The sequence below is a fragment of the Camellia sinensis genome, chromosome 8 (assembly GCF_055761805.1).
Source record: "Camellia sinensis isolate YWXY chromosome 8, ASM5576180v1, whole genome shotgun sequence".
Taxonomy (NCBI): Eukaryota; Viridiplantae; Streptophyta; class Magnoliopsida; order Ericales; family Theaceae; genus Camellia; species Camellia sinensis.
Window position 1 is genome coordinate 74,796,512 of NC_138968.1, and position 14,144 is coordinate 74,810,655.

Here is a 14,144-nt window from a genome sequence, read left to right on the forward strand (position 1 = left end):
CTCAATCCACTCCCAATAATTGGGTAGAGAGCAAAACACTGCTCATACTGGCTACTCATCTTACACTTAATGACTAATTTATTTAAGCTCGCATTTCTTGGATGACGTGACTCTTGAATGTTACTTCATCCAATGATGTTACATTATTTACAAATCAAATTACAAAGTCAATCCGCGCAGCTCATTAGTCAAGATCATATACTGATCTATTGAGGGCTTACTAATTTCATAACTCCAAAACTCGCCAACCAAAACTATGTAGCGTGCCGCTAACTATAGCGCACACATTAGTTTTTATTGTGCCGAACAAGGCAACAAAACCACGGTGACTTTGAGTCATATTTCCTTACTTTGGCTCAATTAAGGTTTGACCTAAAGTCTCCAAGACTTTTGCTCATCTAAAGAATGGGATTAGTTTGTTCACTTTTGAACATCTCTACTAAGTCTAGGTCAACCAAATTAACTTCCATAAGCTAAATCAATTTAGAGAGAAATTCGCATTGGGATTAATTTGATTAGCATAATATAATTTTGCCGCAAAAATCTAAATTAAATAGTGACAATATTACACAAGTCGCAAGATCGAAAATCCGCTATGCTCGTAATCATCTCTTGCGCCACAGGTGACAATTATCCAAAATTTAATTTAATTTATGCGCAAAATATTGGTTTTCGGGAGTTAATCTACAAAGATTTCTCTCAACCGAATAACCTCCCACTGACTATGGCATATACAAAGCATGATAAATTCCATACAATAGCATCTTAATGTAAATTTATAAATAACTCATGCTATATTCATTTAATAATGGAATTCTAATAAATAAATAAATAAATAATCATGCTCCTCTAATTACAACATATTACAAACTCTAAAAAAAATATGCTGTATTAAATATTTAAATTATGCCATAACAGAAAGTACATCATCCTGAAATTTTCTGGAATTTTCTGGTATTTTCTGGAATTTTCTGGAATTTTAAATAACTAATAAACACACATAAAATCAGAAATAAATATTCCAGAATCTGATAAAATGCTATAACTATACCAGTAAATAGTAAACTATATCAATAGTTTACAATAAAAAATTCAGCCCCAGAAATTTAATCATGCAACACCAGATGCATTTTAAAGCAAAAATAATGCATTATTATTTCAGGAAAAATATTTTTTATTTTCATAAAATTTTCAAAATTTTACAGAATGTAGAAAAATTAATTCTGAGTCTAACGGTACCAACCATGCTTAAAACAAAGCTATAACGAATAAATTATAGCCAATTAACGCAATTCAGAATTAAAAAACAAACAAACAGAGCCTTAGAGCCAAGCCAGGCGGGAAAAACGGCTCGGCTCGGCTCGGCGCCACTCAGCGCAACTCGGCGTGAGTCGGCTCAAGGAGCGGCTCGGCGCGCGGCTCAGCCGCGGCTCGGCGCTCGGCTCCAGCCCTCGGCTCGGCGCTCGGCTCCAGCACGCGGCGCGCGTGCGGGCGCAGACGGCGCGCGTGCGTGGACAGCGCCGCCGACGCACGCGTGATGACGCGTGCAGGCGCGTGCGGGCTCATGACAGCGCGTGCGGGGGCGTGACAGGGCGTGGGAGCGCGTGGCTGCAGCTCACGGCGTCAGGTGGCGCGTGCATACCACGCGCCGCCTTCCAGGGTGTTTTCTGGTCCCATTTTTGTACTGCCAGACTCCATTTTCCAAAATAAAATCATTTATGCTCTTAAAAATGACATTAATGATCATAAAAATGAAATATTTTGGATCTCCACATCTTTTATAAATATACACATGATAAAAGAAAGCACGAAAATATCCATCAATGGCTCTGATACCAATGTAAATCAAAACAAAAAACATGCAGCGGAATAAAATGTTTAGATCATACCTCATTTGATCTAAAACCTCGTGGATAAATCACGTGCTTCCAGAATCTAATCAATCAATCCCAGCAGTGGGGTGATATTACAATGGTGAATATCACCCACACAAACCACAGTGCAAATGACTTGATCGTTGTTTCTTGGGAGAGAGTAAGTTTATGGGTAGAAACAAAACCTACGTTGTTTCTCTCTTGGGTTACCCATAACCATATATCAGATATATAATATATTATTATTTATCCATATCAGTTAAAACTGATAATATCTATATCCTGAGTGGTTATCCTAAATAGGTTTGAATTTAATTCAAAACCTATTTGGATAAGATACAAATTATGTTCAAATGGTCATGCCACATGGGCGCCCATTACTAACATTAACAGTAATGTTCTTATACAGAATTAGGGTAATTCAAAGTAACGATTTTATCACGGGTTGTTATCCGAACAAAGAAGGCAGCCTTGCATGGTGGTGTAGACCTTCAAATTATTTTCCAAGGAATAGATACACAGCCACCAAGCAAAGCATTGATAAAACGACTCAATTTTCAAATTTTTTTGATCTAGACCTATTTCATCTTATGTCATCCCCCCTTTTGAGTCTTGATAGACTATACAATAAAATAAAGCTTTAAATAATAATAATAATAATAATAATAAATAAATAAATAAATAAAAGACGACCTATACAATAAAGTGAAAAGAACCTCCAACCCCTCAAACTTCCAATCATACCTGTAGTGCCCATAAAAAATAAAATAAAATATAAAATTTTCCAAAATGGTGTCATACATCAACTGGCGAGCTTTTTAGATTCATCTATTCTAACCCCTGTGGTTGAATGGAAAACAGAGTAGTTCCAAGCTCAATGGCTCAATTGGTAAACCTGCATGGTTCGCATAGAATTGGAAAGGGAATGATCCTTGCACCCCATGGTTGGGGCTCACTTGTGCCATTAGACACATTACTATCGTCATTTTTTGTGTGTGTGTGTGTGTTGTTAAAGTCTTACTTTTAAAGTCTTACGGTGGTTGTTTGCTAGTGGTTGATTGGTAGTTGTGTTTGTTTGTTAGTGGTTGATTGGCAGTTGTGTACCAAACATGCATACATTCTCCCTTTTACTTGGATCTCCTCAAAAAGATCAGCAATATTATAAATTTAGAATTATTTATTCAAAATTTATTTAGAAATAATAATTAATGATTCAAATTTATTTTAGCCGTGATTTTCACTCTTTATTAATTTAATTTTTACTATAGTAAAATTTGAGTCCCTAATTCTAGGATTCCAAATTTTTTCCAAAAAGATATTGGACAATTACTACATGTATAGAGTTCGTTTAGAATGTGAGTTAGTTTTTTGACTTTTTAATTTTTTTAAGAGCAATGGTAGAGGGCCCAAATTCTGTGGCTCAAATGTGGCTCAAATGGCCAAAACGACGTCGTTTTGAGTCCAAAACGACGTCGTTTTAAGTACAAAACAACATCAAAATGGCCAAAACGACGTTGTTTTGGCCATTTGAGCCACATTTGAGCCACAGAATTAGGGCCTTCAAACATTTTTCTTTTTTTAACTATTAACTTAGGATTAAAAAATCTTGTTTGGAATAAATTTTTTTACTTTTTTAACTTTTATAAAAAAACGAAATAAAATAATTATAATTTAAATATAATATTTTTTAATCAAAAATTAATTTTTTTTATTTTTATTTTTTATAATTATTTTAGTCCCAACCGAATTCAACGTAACTTTATGCGGACGAACTCGCTTTTACCTGGATCTCCTCAAACATATTCATTCTAAGATGAGACAAAGAATACTCATTAGCTGATGATTCTCCTGTCAGGATCAGCTATTATAATCGTTTTAGAAAAATCAGTAATGTGATGTTTTGGTCTTGATTTGTTTTTATTTATTTATTTTTTTTCATTGCCATGTCATTAGTGCTCCATTAGAGCACCAAAATTAGTGGTCTAAATCATTGCTGATCATTTTATTATCAGACAAAGAAGGACTTTGCTGGGACCCCAGTGACCTCAGTGACACATGGGGCTTTGTTATTGGCTGAAAGTAAAAAGATAAATAAAAAATAAAATAAAAAATGGTTTTTTGGACCAATTACAAGAGACCTTTAGCACCTCCAATGGGGTCTCATGCATTTTCTGACAAAGAATCTCGCTTTCACACTTAATTTTAGAACAAATTACATATACCTCTCTCGAGATTTTGCTAAATCACAGATATCCTTGAGGGTTGAGAATTACAAATTTCTCCCTAAAAATTATATTTGTATAATAAATTAAGTTAATTTATTATACAAATATAAATTTCACAGAATAATTTATTATAAAAATATAAATCTCAAGAAATAAAATATAATTTCTCATACTTTAAGAGAATATTTATAATTTAACTAAATACGCAGCGAGTATATGTAATTTGCCCCTTAATTTTATTATCAACATCTCGGTCATGCCATCAAAAGCCAAATGGTTACCCAAAAAAGGTGGTGGGCACCACTGGGTTGACCTGCTAGTTAGTACTATATGATATATTTTATATTCTATCCGTTTAAAGTAATAATTCTTTTAAAAAAAAAATTAAGAACTAAAATAGGATAAATTACATTGATAGTTTTTATAATTTAAAATTTGTATCATTTTATAGTTTTCATTCTTCCACCAAGTATTATCAACTCTTTGAAATCACGTATGTGAGAATCTGTATTTAATTGTTCTTAAAAATGCATTATAAAATGTGAATAATAAATTAATTTTATCTAAAGACTATTTAATAAATATGTGTATAAATTAGTTTTAAACTATTCTAATTTAGTCATTAATAAAAATATTATTAAGAATAATAATTTTGTAGATATTCAATATTTATCGTTTATAATTATTTTTTTTATAAAAATTTAACTTAATAATTATCATTATTAAATATCTTAATTAAAAATCTCAATTAATTGATTTTAAAAAACTTACACAAACATAAAATTTTATAAGTTTATTATCCAATTTTTTTTTTTTTTTTTTTAAAAAAAGATGAGTCAGGTGGCCTGTAGTCACCCCCACTATTTGTCGCTTTTGGTAGAGGCATGGAATTTCACGATTATGCCGTGAGAGAGAGAGAGAGGATGCAAAAGGCCATGTTAGCAACTTTGTCTCTTTCTAGGTATAACACATTGTGATGTTGGTTAAAACTCTCTCTCTCTCTCTCTAAAACCTCTCTCTCTCTTTCTCACTCTCTCTCTAAAAACCTCCACCCCGGGCCTCACTTTTGGCTGGCCGGCCGCCGCCTTTGGCTATGGCGGTCGGCTGGTCCAGCTTCCTCTTCTGTTTGTGTGTTGTTTTTTCGATATAATAACTTGATTCCCACAATGTTTTCCCACTTAGATGTGTTTCGGTGCTACTGGTCAGCTCCCTTTGGAGTTGTATGTTTTGTTTTCACCAGGGAGTACTTGGTATAGGGGTCAGAACAGAGTAGATGGTGGTCAGTTTTGGACAGGAATAGAGGTTGTTCTAATCTGGTTAGGAGTTTCATTCGGGCGCTCCTGTGCGAGTGGGAGTTTGAGGGATGAATGTTGGTTCGGATCTATGGAGATGCTTCGATCCAGATCTAAGATCTAAGAGTCCAGATCTAGATCCAAATCTTCGATCCAGATCTAAGATTCCATTCGAGCGCTCCTTTTCGAGTGGGTGTTTGAGGGGTGTACTTCATCCAGTTGTATCCAGTGGGTGTGTTCGGAATTTGGTTCGGAACAGAGGTGTCCGACCATGGACTTGGAGTTGGCAGTGGGTGTGTTCGTGTTCGGCGTTGGGTGTGTTCGACCATAGGTGTGGAGAAGTGGAGTTGGCAGCGGGTATTGGCGTGGAAGTGGGTCTCGGCGTTGGGTGTGTTCCGATGCATTGAGTGCTCGGTAGGTGTTCAGATGGGTGGCGTGGTTGGTAGCAGGGGAGCTGCTGCGGGTGTGAGAAAGAAGAAGATATTGGGGTTTGGATCTGCAGTGGGTTTGGGTTCTGCACTGGGTATGGGTGGCTCGGCTGGCAGTGTGAGTTAAAAGAGGTTGCTAGCATGGAGTTAAAAGATGGTTTCATAGGTTAGGAGGTTGGTGTACCAGTGTAGAGACGGACCATTGTGGAGGATGATGATGGCGGCAGGAGCAAGGTGATAGGTGAGTCCGCAAGGGGCAACAGCAGAGTGGAAGAAGGGGCTGATGATGGTGAGTCAGTAGAGGTAGGGGCTGATGATGGTGAGTCAGCAGAGGTGTGGGCTTTGGGTGGCGTGCGTGGATCTTGGCTGTTCAGCAGCATGGGAGTGCAGCAACATTGGGTGTTGTTTTGTTTAGTTTCGCTGTTTTGTTTAGTTTGGGTTCGGGTTGTGTGGGTTGATGTTGTGGGGAGTCTTGTATTTTGTTTTGTAGTTAAGTTCTTTTTAATTTTTTTGTTTAAAAAAAAAAAAAATTCGTGAGGCTAAGAGGCTGGTTGTATGGATGCGAGTAGCAGTAGTAGGGGTATTCTGTACTTTCCGAATCTCTCTCGATGCATGTCATCTTCCTGTACCTTTAATTTCATACTATTAATGAAATTTTTGTTTGCTGATAAAAAAAAAACTGTGTCTCTTTCTAAAAATGATCCCAACAGGCATCTGTCTCTTTCTAAAAATTAACCCAAAACAAGCAACTCTGTCTTTTTCTGAAAAATGAACCCAACGTCTTGTTAGAACATTCTAGAGAATTACATGAATTTTAATTTTTTTTAAATAATTTAATTGTAATTCTAATCACGAAAATTGTGTTTTAAAAGTTCTGAACAGAATATTAAAGAATCAAGATTATCAATTCAATTATTTATAAGAACTAAAAATAAGTACAGTGCTAAAAATAATATTTTTTATTGAAAGAAAAAATGATTTTAGAAAATTTTACTTTCATATCAACTTTCAATTATACAACTTATTTTAATTATGTAATTTTTTTTTCTCCAGAACAATTAAGTAATTTCTTAGTTTCTTGACTTAAGGAGTTAGTGGCTAATGATAGTGTGCGTTGCCAGCTGTTAGAAGAAGCCGTGGCTGTAATTGAAAAACGAGGTTCAATTCAATTTATTTTTCTTCTTTTTAATCTTTTCTTTCTTTTCTTCTTTTGACCTAGCAAAGGTTTGTTCAATGGATAAGTTTTGCCTAGTGGCTACAACTTGGGATTTATCAGGTGTTCTCTTTAGATTTTAGATTCAATATTTAAAGCTCCCGTAAATAAACGATAGGATCGGTTTTCAAAATTAGTTAAGATGTACATAAATTGATCCAGACATTCGATTATCAAAAAAATAAAAATAAATGAATGAATTTTTACATACTACCCTCTCTCCCTTTTTTCTTTTTCTTTTTTTCAATATAGTTTGAGGTTACTCGAGTTGAAAACACAGTTACACTTTATTAAAAATAATTTTAGATGATATATTTATAATTTATATCATAAATAATAAATTTTACCATTTTAATCAATGAAGTATGAATTATGACATCACCTGCATACATACCAGGACCCTTAGGCCTTATTTGTTTCATTGGATATAAAATGAAAGATATAATATGATGTGAGATTTAGGCAGAATATATAATGAATAGAATATATGTACATATCCCTTAATTTATATTTGTTGACTTGATATAGAACAATGCATATATCTTATTCATGTTTATTTACAAAATATATTGTAGAATATAAACAAGTAATTTTCAAGATTGCCCTCATAATATATTTTAATACTCCGGCCTCGTTTGGGAACATGTTAATTTAGTAACTTTTTGACTATTTGGTTAAAATATGAGCTAAAAAAAATTAGTATGTTTGGGATGACTTTTTGACTTTTTACGAAAAGATGTACAAAAAGTAGAGAGAAAAGAGAATCTTTGACTTTTTGATATGAATTGTTAGATTTTTAGCTAATTTAATAACTTTTTGACTTTTTGACTAAAAAAGAGAGTTCCCAAACGAGGCCCATATTACCCTTATGTCCAAGGACACTGTTTAGTTCTGAAACAAATGCATCACCAGTAAAACTAATGCAAATAAAAAAAATAAAAATTATTGACTTTCTATTCATATACCAACTCAATTTCCCTTCTTCTTCCTCTTCATTTGCAGACTTCACTAAAACCACCACCACCACCACGCACCACTACACTAGCGCGCGCGCACACTCCAATATTTGCGCCTTGCTCCATCTTCTCCTTCCTCCCTCTCTTCCTCTCCTACTTCACACTATGTACTACCAACCACCACCTTCTGCCATCCTGCTAGTCCATCACCGCCAAACCACAATTGTTTATCCACTTCAGCAACTCACCCTCCTCCCTCTCTCTCCTACTGTTATTTCTGTTCTTTGGCTATTTTCTGAGAAATCCTTGACCCCCGGATGGAGCTCTCTCCCACTCCCTCATTTTGGGTATATAGGCCTTCTGTGTTCTTAAGGAGGTCTAAGCACCCAAAATTTCAGATCTATCCAGGGTAGTTTTCTGCTGTCTCAATTTTTTTTTTTCCAACCACTTGAGGGTCTAACCTCTAGGGTAGGGTTCAAAAACAAGTACTGGTCCCAAAAACATGGGAAGAAGTAATCACAATAATAATAATATTAATAATAATAATAAATGTTCAGTGAAGCCAACATAGCATATTAGCATATGATAAACGTTTGCATAATAGACCATAAAAACATTCATGCTTAACACAAACGAAATAAAAAGGACAAATCTCATTCCTAAAATTGAAGATTATAAAAGAGCATAGCATAGAGTTCAAATAAGCAATAACAATGAATTACCGGTTAGTTTTCACTTCTCACTTTTTTTTTTTTTTTTATCGGCAAAAAAGAAACTTTATTGATGGAATAAATAAGTATAAAATACAAAGCAAATTACATCTATAAAGAAAAGGAAAGTGCAAAAGAACTAAATCATCCTAACTAGGTTAGAACCAAAGAGCCCATCCTATCATTTGCTAGCACTCCTAGAATTGGTGAGAGACCAACCAACACACCAACACAACAACAACAACACAGACCTGCATCTAGCATCTAGGCATCTAACACAGACATTCAGCCAGTCATCTAGGGCAGACCAACCACACAAAATCCCAACTCAGCCAATCAGCCATCCTACCAATTACTAGAACCTAAGCATAGCAGACCAGCACAGCAGCAACCAGAGCATAGCAGCCCAGTACTAGAAACACCCCCGGACAGCTCCACACTAGCTCAGCCACCATTTCTAAGGCAAAATAAGGCCTTAACAAAATAGGACCTGTTTTCACTTCTTACTTCACAGACAGCACACAGCAAACAATCTTCTTGTCCCCAAAATAATAATAATAATAATATTAATAATCAAAGGGGAGCGCCAGGAAAGAGTTGGAGAGTCCTAAGCTTTCTAACAGTCGCAACATGGTAATGCTCATCGGCGTTAGACCAACTAAACCTAACAATATCTCCAGCCACGAGATCATTCTCCCTGACAAATTGACGCCATTGGCAAGTCATGTAACGCCTGCCACTGCCATCGCTCCTCGCAGGGGCCTTGAACACCCAAATCCGTTCATCGCGGTACCTCACATTCATGATTTCGTTGTCCACAGCAGGCAGATGCAGTGCATTCATAGGAATCTCTAGATTGCCTGTGACATCAGTCTTCGACAGCTTCTTTTCAAAGCATGGTACCAAGTTTTCCCTCTCCATTTTCGTCCTTGACTTGAGACCTAAAACAAAACGCAAAACACAAAAGCAAATTATAGATATCGAATTAAATGTGTGTACTACTCATCATAACATATGTGTATATATATAAATGTGTATACTCGTTTTGTCACTACTCATCATAACATATGTGCATATATAAATGTGTATACTCAAAAGCAAATTATAGATATCCAATCAAATCTCCAGGTATGTTTAGAGAGAGAGAGAGGAATCAGCATTTCCTCCTTGAGTTTTCTAATTAACTTCCTTCTTGTTAGGTTATTGGGCCTAGTTTAAGTTCACTTCCGATGATTCGAATTGTTCACATTTTAAGATTTGTTGAATATATTATATCTGTATAAATTTAAGTTGATCAGAAATGAGAGAGCATGTGTTCGGATTACCAAACTCAAAATCATATTTTTAAAAGATTTAATAAACAGTTTTCCGAACACATGCTTTCTGATATCCGATTAACTTAATTTTTTACAAGTATGATATACTCAACAACTTTTAAAATATGAACAATTCGAATTGTAAAAATTGTGGACCAATAACCCGGCAAGTAGGAATTCAAGTAGGAAACATAAGGAGGGTATCTCATTCGAGGGGGCGGGAAATCCTCTGCCGGATCGTCGCCGCCGCCGCGAGAGAGATCTCTCAAAGCTAAAGCTATCCCTACTTAGATGCTGGGTACGACCACTACTACCCTATAGAGGGGGGGGGGAGAGAATATGGAGTGTGAGAGAAGGAGAAGAAAGGGGAATTCTCTGCCGGATCCTCGCCGCCGAGAGAGAGAGAGATCTCTCAAAGCTAAAGCTATCCCTACTTAGATGCTGGGTACGACCACTACTACCCTATAGAGGGGGGGGGGGGAGAGAATATGGAGTGTGAGAGAAGGAGAAGAAAGGGGAATCCTCTGCCGGATCCTCGCCGCCGAGAGAGAGAGAGAGATCTCTCAAAGCTAAAGCTATCCCTACTTAGATGCTGGGTACGACCAGTACTACCCTATAGAGGAGGGGGAGGGGGAGGGGGGGAAGGAGTATATGGAGTGTGAGATAAGGAGAAGAAAGGGGAATCCTCCGCCGGATCCTCGCCGCCCAGAGAGAGAGAGAGAGAGAGAGAGACCTCTCGGGGAGGAGAATATGGAGTGTGAGAGAAGGAGAAGAAAGGGGAATCCTCCGCCGGATCCCCGCCGCCGAGAGAAAGAGGCCTCTCAAAGCCAAACCTATCACTACTTTACATGCTGGGTGGCGGGTACGACCACTACTAACCTATATATAGAGAACGTTTTTAACCTATATACAGAGGATGTTTTTCACGCTTTGTGTTGTAGCCAACAAAATAAATAAATAAATAAATAAATAGTATGTCGGCTTGGCGGTTTTTATTGTGCCTTATGGCATTGCAGGTTACTATAAGGTGCATTGAGATATGTCTGGAGTCTTTTTCAATGATTCGAATAGTTTGTATTGTCAGGTTTGTCAAATAGATCATCTATTTAAATAATCAAGTAAATTGGACATTTGTAATCTTATGATAAGAGTACATTTATTTTAAAAAAAAATATACGGTTAACATGATTTTAATAATTGTTTAAAAACAATTAAAGCTTGATTATGGGGTTACAGATGGCCGATTAATTTGATTTTTTGTATGAATGATATATTCAAAAAACCTTACAAGATCAACGGTTCAGATCATCAAAATACACTCAAAAAATAACTCTATAAACCCTCACAACAGGGCTGCTGTACCTTCTCAACCCATGTCACGCTTTACCTAAGCAGTAGCGTTAGTTAGTTTTTGTTACCATCTATAACTAGTATATAGAGATAGTTATATAAATTTGGTTATATGGGATAATTTGAGAATAAAAAAAATTATAATATAAATATCAAGTCAAGCCTCTTTGAATAATAGAATAGATAGATGGCACTAATAGGGATATATCTTATTTTTGTTTTGCAAAAAATATTATACACAAAAAAATATTAACACAAAAACAAACAGTGTGATCGACATTTTTCATGAATATGGTATGAATAAATTTTTTTTTAATCTATAAAAAAAAAAATTATTATTGAAACATATATGAGGTAGGATAAGATACAATAAAAAAAAAAAAAAGTGGTGCAAAAGGAGGTATGAATAATTGAATAACGCTAATAACAAAATTCGAACACGCTATGTACCGAACATTTTCCCATATCAAGAATACAACCACCAGAAAGAACCCAAATTCACACCAGAACCCAAATTCTACCTTCAGAAAGGAAGATTACGGGTTCCCCATCCCCAAATAATTGGTGATAAAATGTGAGAACGACAAAAAAGGAAATTAATGCAGTGTTTGAATTGATTTGAATTGAGCCGTTTTCATTTATTGCTTCTTTGAATTGAGCCGAGCCGTTTTCATTTATTGCTTCATTGAATTGAGCCGAGCCGTTTTCATTTTTTGCTTCTTCTACATACCTTCCTTTTAGTTATAATTATGAATAAATCTCCAACAGAGATCAATTTTGTAGAATTTGACACAAAATGTTTATGAATGAATAAGATTTTTAATAAATAGAGTTTCATAAAACCTCACTCATTCACATGTATTTTGTATCTAATTTTATGATTAAATTTAATTTACTTGCATGAACTAATAACCATATGGGTATTATTACATGATTAGTTGATTGTAATAGTCCTCAAAAGTCAGTGGCATATGACATATTAAGTTTTTGAAATAATACTATAATGATCATCTATTTTTATCATTATCTTAGAAATATATATTAGTAGTGGAATCTATTATACTAATATTGTGTTGACAAATAAAATGATAAGAATAACCTGATATAGAAATGTGGTAAGTCTAGTGTTATTTGAGTTTTTAATTAAAGGACTCTGTTAATTAGTGTATATATGAAGAAAGACAAAAGAAAATAAGGAAAGTAGACCTCTGCGAGTGTACTGCAGTTTGTAGGGAATGCCCAGTTCTTGATCTGTTCAAAACCTGTCCTCCTACTTGCTTCTGTAGACAGCAAGATAAGTGTATTTTTAATTATGGTAAAATTAGATAATTATTATTATACAGATCACAAATTATGCATTTGTTACCTGATTCTTTCTTTTTTGTGGCTTCAATATCACAATATTCTTGATGAGAGGCTGATTCAACTTGACGGCGGCGTTTGTGATGACAATCTCTAGCCTTGTGATTTTGGAACCAATAGAAACATTCTTGCCTTCAATCATGCCATATTGGCGAAGCTGTGCGGTAATATGATGAATTTTCTCAGCAGAAAGTGTTCGAATCCCATACCGATACAATTCTTCCAGTGCCTGGCACCATTCGGTAATGAATATTTATATGTTGAAATTGCAAATAAGGTATGTAAAATGAATTTGGTGTATTGAAGCATTTATATGGTCTATTATCACTTTTATTTACTCTGCACATAAATGTATACTTGTTTTGGATTAGGGCATGTTTGATTGGAAGGATTAAAGCATAGGATTGAGATTATTAATCCGTGAGTCTAATTATCTTATGTTTGTTTTGACATTTTGGTTTAGGATTATTAATCCAATGGATAATTAATCCAATAAATTTGTAGGATTATTAGTAATGGGGTAGGGGTGGGATAGTTAATACCACACTAATTTGATAGGATTATTAATACCTCACTATTAGTGTTGTGAATCAAACATGACCTAAATGTCTACATGTCATTAGTATAACTTAATTTTCATTGAAACAAACATCCACTAATAATTATTTTTGTATTTGGTAACACTAAAATTTTATGGACTTGGCTTGGGGGATGTTGCTTCCACAAAGAAAAGCTTGGCTCTTTCACTTCGGCTGCTGACAGTGGCTCATAGCAAATTGTATACCCAACCTCAACATCAGATACAAGTTGATATTGATGCACTCGTAGGGACAAACAACCATAGTATCTCGGCCTCACAAATGCCCAACTGAACACCTCGCCTGTTGCTGTTGAAATGAGATTGCGACTGTGGGATTTGACTTTCATTGCTCTTTGGCATTGAGTTTTTGATTTTCAACATATCAAGAGTCTCAACCTAGTTTTGCACTCTTCTCACCTTCAAGAGACGTGTCAAAATTGAAAAGTTTTGCACTCTTCTCACCTTCGAGAGACATGTCAAAATTGAAAATTTAATATCTTAAATATCTATAATTTAAAACTTTTTGGATAGTTTTAAAGTTGAGGACAATTTTTTATGTTTAGAAACATAGTTTTTGGATGGTTTGAAATATACAAACAGTTTTTGAATTTTCGAAACTTATGAATATTTTTTTTTTTATATTTGAAATAATATTTTAATTGTTGGTTGATACTTATATATATATATATATATATATATTTATGAAATTTGTTTGTAATATTTTTTTTAGATTGCATATAATAGGTGAAATAGAACTTGTTGAATTTAAAAAAAAAAAAATTATACATATTCTACAATAGGCAAAATAGGTTGTTGTGTTAAATATTTAATGACTAGT

General features: G+C 34.8%; 1 long non-coding RNA gene across 1 annotated transcript; it reads left to right on the top strand.

The window, feature by feature from the left end:
* The first annotated feature begins 11,342 nt into the window (after positions 1 to 11,342).
* LOC145796599 (uncharacterized) lies at positions 11,343 to 13,923 on the top strand. Its single transcript, XR_014337077.1, has 2 exons — positions 11,343 to 13,003; positions 13,460 to 13,923. It is a non-coding gene; the product is annotated as an uncharacterized LOC145796599 (long non-coding RNA).
* The last annotated feature ends 221 nt before the right edge of the window (positions 13,924 to 14,144 follow it).